The following is a 6,800-nucleotide window of genomic DNA, read 5'->3' as shown; positions in this document are numbered from 1 at the left end:
TGTGCCGGGGCGGCGCGAGCGCGACGCCTTTGACGCAACTTTTGCGTACAAGCCGCCGCACGGCCACGACGGAGCCGGTGTCACCCTGCAGAGGGCTGCACTATAGCACGCCGGGAACCGGCAAAGAACCGCGCAGACGTCGTCGTTGGCCGCGGCGTTGCCGCGAGCACGCGAAGAGACAAAGTCCGAAACGACGTCAGCCGGGGCGTCGAGCACGCCGCCCGCACTGTTCGCACGCGTGCTCGGAAATGGCGAAGGGGCCGCGCTAGCGTGCCTTGAATCGGTGAGCGGCGGTACCGCGGCAATCGCCAGAGCTCGAATCCGCCCTGCAAAAGCCAAATATTGGCGCTCGGCTCGGCGCAGTACGCCGCCGCGTCGCACGAGTACGGCCCCATGGAGGTCTGGGCACTTATCGCTGCTACTGTAAGGGGCCGTAGGGCCCCGGCCGACATTGTACCGTAGTGCGATTTTCGTCTTGCGCGTGCTCGTGGCGGTGTCCGCGCACCGTTCCGAAGTCGACAATCGTGCCCACGACTACGCGAGCGCTGGAAGAGACAAAGTCCGAAACCGCGTGTGCCGGGGCGGCGCGAGCGCGACGCCTTTGACGCAACTTTTGCGTACAAGCCGCCGCACGGCCACGACGGAGCCGGTGTCACCCTGCAGAGGGCTGCACTATAGCACGCCGGGAACCGGCAAAGAACCGCGCAGACGTCGTCGTTGGCCGCGGCGTTGCCGCGAGCACGCGAAGAGACAAAGTCCGAAACGACGTCAGCCGGGGCGTCGAGCACGCCGCCCGCACTGTTCGCACTCGTGCTCGGAAATGGCGAAGGGGCCGTGCTAGCGTGCCTCGAATCGATCGGCCGGGGGCCCCGTAGGGCGACAGAAAGGCAATTGTGCAGGAAACCGTACTGGCCATTAGCGAGAAATTGCCGTTCGCGCATTCGGTAGACGCGCTGCGCTTTCACGACTTCGGCATTGTGCTGCCGACGTAAGCTTTCAATCTTGCTCGCGGCGTTACGAGGCGGCACGATTTTCGCCAAACGCTCGTCGAAAGTGGCACGAGTACGGCCCCATGGAGGTCTGGGTACTTATCGCTGCTATTATATGGGGGTCCCAGAGAGCAGTCGCCCCCAAAGCGACCTGGGTGTTTGATATGCGGCGGGCTTCGTGCCCGTCAAGCGTGTCCCCGGTATCGCTCCCGTGGATCCCACAGCTGACGTCTGCAGCCTCATCCGCTTGATGCGTTAGGGGCTGGTTGTCGGACGACGCTTTTTCCACGATATCGAAGTGTGTTCCGCATCGTCCTCGGACGAATCAAATACGAAAGCGCCGAAGGCGCGGGCGTGACCCGTCGCCTAGCGGCTTTGCCGTCTCGGCTACGTTGCAAGTGTCGGTCGGTCCACCAGTGCTGCGGGCTCGAGAGAAACCGCAAGCCGCGATCGAGTCGACACAACCGGTCTATCGAGAATGTTGCGTGCTTCTTGCCGCGTGGCGATACCCGGCCCTGCGGGGAGGGCGCCGTAGCGAGCTCGAACGCCGTCGTCTCGGACTGTGCAAAGTGCTACCCTTTGCGAGAACGAAGCGTGTTGGGGCGCCTGAAGGTGGCCTCGGCATCGCAAAAACGGCGTCCGGCCTGCTTGAAAGGCTGGACGCGCAGTTGAACGATTACCTGGTTGATCCTGCCAGTAATCATATGCTTGTCTCAAAGATTAAGCCATGCATGTCTAAGTACATGCCGAAATAAGGCGAAACCGCGAATGGCTCATTAAATCAGTTATGGTTCCTTAGATCGTTTCTTCCTACTTGGATAACTGTGGCAATTCTAGAGCTAATACATGCAGTGAGCCTGAAGCCCTTTGGGCGACGGGTGCTTTTATTAGACCAAGATCGATCGGGTTTCGGCCCGTATTGTGTGGTGACTCTGGATAACTTTGTGCTGATCGCATGGCCACGAGCCGGCGACGTTTCTTTCAAGTGTCTGCCTTATCAACTTTCGATGGTAGGTTACTTGCTTACCATGGTTGTTACGGGTAACGGAGAATCAGGGTTCGATTCCGGAGAGGGAGCCTGAGAAACGGCTACCACATCCAAGGAAGGCAGCAGGCGCGCAAATTACCCACTCCCGGCACGGGGAGGTAGTGACGAAAAATAACAATACGGGACTCTTTTGAGGCCCCGTAATTGAAATGAGTACACTCTAAATCCTTTAACGAGGATCAATTGGAGGGCAAGTCTGGTGCCAGCAGCCGCGGTAATTCCAGCTCCAATAGCGTATACTAAAGCTGCTGCGGTTAAAAAGCTCGTAGTTGGATCTCAGTTCCAGACGAGTAGTGCATCTACCCGATGCGACGGCTCGGACTGAACATCATGCCGGTCCTTTCTTGGTGCACTTCATTGTGTGCCTCGAGAAGGCCGGTGCTTTTACTTTGAAAAAATTAGAGTGCTCAACGCAGGCGAGTCGCCTGAATAAACTTGCATGGAATAATAGAACAAGACCTCGTTTCTGTTCTGTTGGTTTTTGGAATACGAGGTAATGATTAAGAGGGACAGACGGGGGCATTCGTATTGCGGCGCTAGAGGTGAAATTCTTGGACCGTCGCAAGACGAACTACTGCGAAAGCATTTGCCAAGAATGTTTTCTTTGATCAAGAACGAAAGTCAGAGGTTCGAAGGCGATCAGATACCGCCCTAGTTCTGACCATAAACGATGCCAACCAGCGATCCGCCTGAGTTACTCAAATGACTCGGCGGGCAGCTTCCGGGAAACCAAAGTGTTTGGGTTCCGGGGGAAGTATGGTTGCAAAGCTGAAACTTAAAGGAATTGACGGAAGGGCACCACCAGGAGTGGAGCCTGCGGCTTAATTTGACTCAACACGGGAAAACTTACCCGGCCCGGACACTGGGAGGATTGACAGATTGAGAGCTCTTTCTTGATTCGGTGGATGGTGGTGCATGGCCGTTCTTAGTTGGTGGAGCGATTTGTCTGGTTAATTCCGATAACGAACGAGACTCTAGCCTATTAAATAGGTGCGGGGTTCCCAGCACCTTACAACCTTCTTAGAGGGACAAGCGGCTCCTAGCCGCACGAAACAGAGCAATAACAGGTCTGTGATGCCCTTAGATGTCCGGGGCCGCACGCGCGCTACACTGAAGGAAGCAGCGTGTCTTTATCCCTGTCTGAAAGGACTGGGTAACCCGTGGAACTTCTTTCGTGATTGGGATAGGGGCTTGCAATTGTTCCCCTTGAACGAGGAATTCCCAGTAAGCGCGAGTCATAAGCTCGCGTTGATTACGTCCCTGCCCTTTGTACACACCGCCCGTCGCTACTACCGATTGAATGATTTAGTGAGGTCTTCGGACCGATGTCCGGCGCGGCCTTTCGGTTGCGCCGGTCTGTTGGAAAGATGACCAAACTTGATCATTTAGAGGAAGTAAAAGTCGTAACAAGGTTTCCGTAGGTGAACCTGCGGAAGGATCATTACCGGATTGTGAAGGGTGGCGAGCGCCATTGTTTCTACCCCGTGTGGGTGAAGCAGCTCGCTGCGCCCGACGCTTTCCGCCGCTGGCCCCGCTTGGACGCGGGGACGGCTATACCCGAACATGCCGGGGACTGCCTGAATTTTGAGGGGCGCCCCGTGCCAAATTTGTTGCGCCCAGTGGACGCCGGCTGCAACCTTGGACGGTTGGCTTGGCCGCGCCCGCGGGTAGAAACGGCGTAACGCACACTGGGTGGGCTTTCTGTCCGCTTTGGCGCTCTTGCGCGGAATGGGAGTAAGACGACCCGACCTGCTGCTTTGCCCAGTACGAGGGGAACGGCGAAGCGTGCGGTCGGTCAAGGAACTGACGGTCGAGAGCTAATGCCGCTGCCGCTTAGTACACACACGGAACCGTGGTGCGAGCGCTCTCCCGTCCTCCGCGGCAAACGCTGCCGAGTCTGAAAAGGCTGGCGGCTGCCGGTCGCTTCCTGCGGCGAGTATGGAGTAACGACCCGACTTTGTTGCCACCCAAGTACTAAAGGAACGGTGTGGCGCTCGGTCGGTCATGGAACTGTCGGTATGAGGGTGCGGCTGCCAAGTACGGAAGGAACCGTGGCCTAAAGTGCTCTCCCGTCCTCCGCGGCAAATGCCACCGAGTCCGAAAGGGCCGGAGGCTGCCGGTCGGCTCCTGCTCGTGACGCGCGAGGTGTCGAGATCGCGGTTTAATGCGACGACGTCTGCAGGCTATTCGCCCGCCGCCGAGGGAAAGGCGGCGTTGCTGCGAAGTACCGAAGGAAACGCGGCTTTGCTACGTCGGAAGCGTTCTGCGGTTAGCGGACTTGTGCGCTTTGGGAAGGCGCCGCACGTCGAAAGAGGAAGTACGGACAGACGAGGGACTGTAGTCCCGGTTTCGAACGCACTTGCGGCCAGGCCCTTGCTGGCTTCGTCTTCCGCCTCAAGTAGACTTGTTGTGGCGCCGGCGCAGGGAGCCGTCCCTGGCACTGGCCGAGTGGTTTTGGAGAGCTGCGCGAGTACGCGCGCCGGGCTCTTGTCTTTCGTCTCAAGTAGGCTGTTGGATCAACAGCGGTTATGCTGCGGCGATCTGCCGATGCGAAAGTGTGTGTGTGTTTGAGGCCCTTCTATGAACCTACTGCTGACTGAAGCGAAGCACGTCGATGGGGGTGAAGCCCTGCCCGTGGCCGTGTAGCCGTTAAAGACTCCACAGCGGCTTAGCCCTAATCATGGCTCTGTCGCTCTTTGCAATTTTTAGTGGAGCGATGTGAACGTGCACACGAGACACACGGGTCCGGTGGATGGTTGGCAGGTAAAACCGGCTTCGAGTGCGCGCAAACGGCATAAGGTGCCTCGAGGGCAAGCGAGGAAGGCGTGGGCGCAAAACACACGCGCGAGTAGCAGGAGTGGAGTGCCATTAGGCTTTCAGCTGCTGAGACGCGGCCGCCGAAAGAGCGAGACTGGAGGAGCGCACGCCGAAAGGCGCTCTTCGAAACCACACACAGGGAGACGCCACGTGCCTAAAACCCTGGTTGTACTGTACTGAATTGAACAAACTATTTTTCACGACTCTAAGCGGTGGATCACTCGGTTCTCGGGTCGATGAAGAACGCAGCCAGCTGCGAGACTTGGTGTGAATTGCAGGACACACTGAGCACTGATTCTTTGAACGCACATTGCGGCCTTGGGTCTTCCCTTGGCTTCGTCTGTCTGAGGGTCGGATCACATATCAAGAGAGACTTCGGCGCACAGGGAACGTGCGTCCGTCGACTCGTTTTGACCGCGTCGGCATCATGGACAGTACGTTGAGCGCTAAAGCCACGCGCCAGCGGCCTCACGAGAGGGAGACGGTGGCAAACCGTTGTGCCAATTCTTCGAAAAGACGGAAACGAGGCAATACTACTGCAGCGTGACGAGTGCGCGCCTCTAGTAAGACCGCCGCAGGATGGAGTCGGATACCTGCAGGGAAAGAGCGGTCCAAGCACGAGGCGCGAACGTCTGTTGCCATGTAGCGCGCACGTTTGCGAGAGAGTCGGAAGCGCACGCTTGCGTGCACGGAAAACGTGGGAATGAAACGCCGGCCGATTCCCGCGCCGTGCGCAAAGCCAGCGCGATCGCAATTTGCGCTGTTTGCCTTCGAAGTACGTCGAGCTCCAGAGCTGGTCGCTCGTTCACGTCACCGCAGCTGTGTGGGCGCCCTTCCGGGCTTCGTCGCAGGAATGGGAATCGGCAGATTCTTGCGAGGAGCGGGGAGGAGAAGGGTGGCCCCCGAAAGCGGTTCGACGCGACAGCGCCGTCTGCGAGCGAGAAGAGTCACGGCACGGCGGAGAATTGCCGCGAAACGGAAAATGTCTCCTTCGAGAGCGTGGGTGCCCCGTTGGCGGAGCTGAAGCGTTCCGTCGTAGTCCGCCGTCGGTCCAAGTGCTTCGCAGTCTCTGTCCCCTAAAGACTGGGCCACTCCAGTTGGGGCAGGGGCGACGCTACACGAGACGATGCCTCCCGCCAGGTTTTAGTCGCCCCTGCGGTGCCCGCTGAAGCGGCGCGCTGCTAAGGCGATCTTTGCCTCGGTGGTGTTTGGGCTTCAGACACGGTCGCTTACCACGCAACTGCTCGTGCGCCGCACGCGCGCAGGCGGTTCACCGCCTGCCAGCCTCGTCTATAAGTAGCTCCGTGTTGGGCGAAGGACGTGGTAGGGCGTCGCACTCGGTTGGCGCTGGGTTTTCGAACGTGTCGAGTCCTTTTCGGCATACCGCTCGTATGACGCACGCGCGCAGGCGTTGTGCCGCCTGCCAGCCTCGTCCGTAAGGACGTGGCAGGGCGTCGTACTCGGTCGTGCTGGAATGGGCGAAAGCGATGTATCCGTTGTCGACCTCAGATCAGGCGAGACAACCCGCTGAATTTAAGCATATCACTAAGCGGAGGAAAAGAAACCAACAGGGATTCCCCGAGTAGCTGCGAGCGAAACGGGACCGAGCCCAGCACCGAATCCCCCGTCCTTGCAGGCGGTCGGGAAATGTGGTGTATGGGAGGCGACGTTCTCGGGTGTTTGCGACGGTGCAAGTCCCCCTGACAGGGGCTTGTCCCAGAGTGGGTGCCAGGCCCGTCTCCGCCGTTGCGCGCCCGGGATGAAGCCTCCCGTGAGTCGGGTTGCTTGAGAGTGCAGCCCTAAGTGGGTGGTAAACTCCATCTAAGGCTAAATACGACCGAGAGACCGATAGTTCACAAGTACCGTGAGGGAAAGTTGAAAAGAACTTTGAAGAGAGAGTTCAAGAGTACGTGAAACCGCTTAGAGTAAAACGGGTGGGCCCTCGA

General features: G+C 58.6%; 2 non-coding genes across 2 annotated transcripts; both read left to right on the top strand.

Annotated features, from left to right (window-relative positions):
- The first annotated feature begins 1,666 nt into the window (after positions 1-1,666).
- LOC140215047 (small subunit ribosomal RNA) lies at positions 1,667-3,481 on the top strand. Its single transcript, XR_011891968.1, has one exon. It is a non-coding gene; the product is annotated as a small subunit ribosomal RNA (ribosomal RNA).
- Positions 3,482-5,055: 1,574 nt separating this feature from the next.
- LOC140215043 (5.8S ribosomal RNA) lies at positions 5,056-5,208 on the top strand. Its single transcript, XR_011891964.1, has one exon. It is a non-coding gene; the product is annotated as a 5.8S ribosomal RNA (ribosomal RNA).
- Positions 5,209-6,800: the final 1,592 nt, after the last annotated feature.

The sequence above is a fragment of the Dermacentor andersoni genome, unplaced genomic scaffold (assembly GCF_023375885.2).
Source record: "Dermacentor andersoni unplaced genomic scaffold, qqDerAnde1_hic_scaffold ctg00000799.1, whole genome shotgun sequence".
Classification (NCBI taxonomy): domain Eukaryota; kingdom Metazoa; phylum Arthropoda; class Arachnida; order Ixodida; family Ixodidae; genus Dermacentor; species Dermacentor andersoni.
The sequence above is the reverse complement of the archived record's forward strand: the minus strand, read 5'-3'. Positions and strand labels throughout refer to the sequence as shown.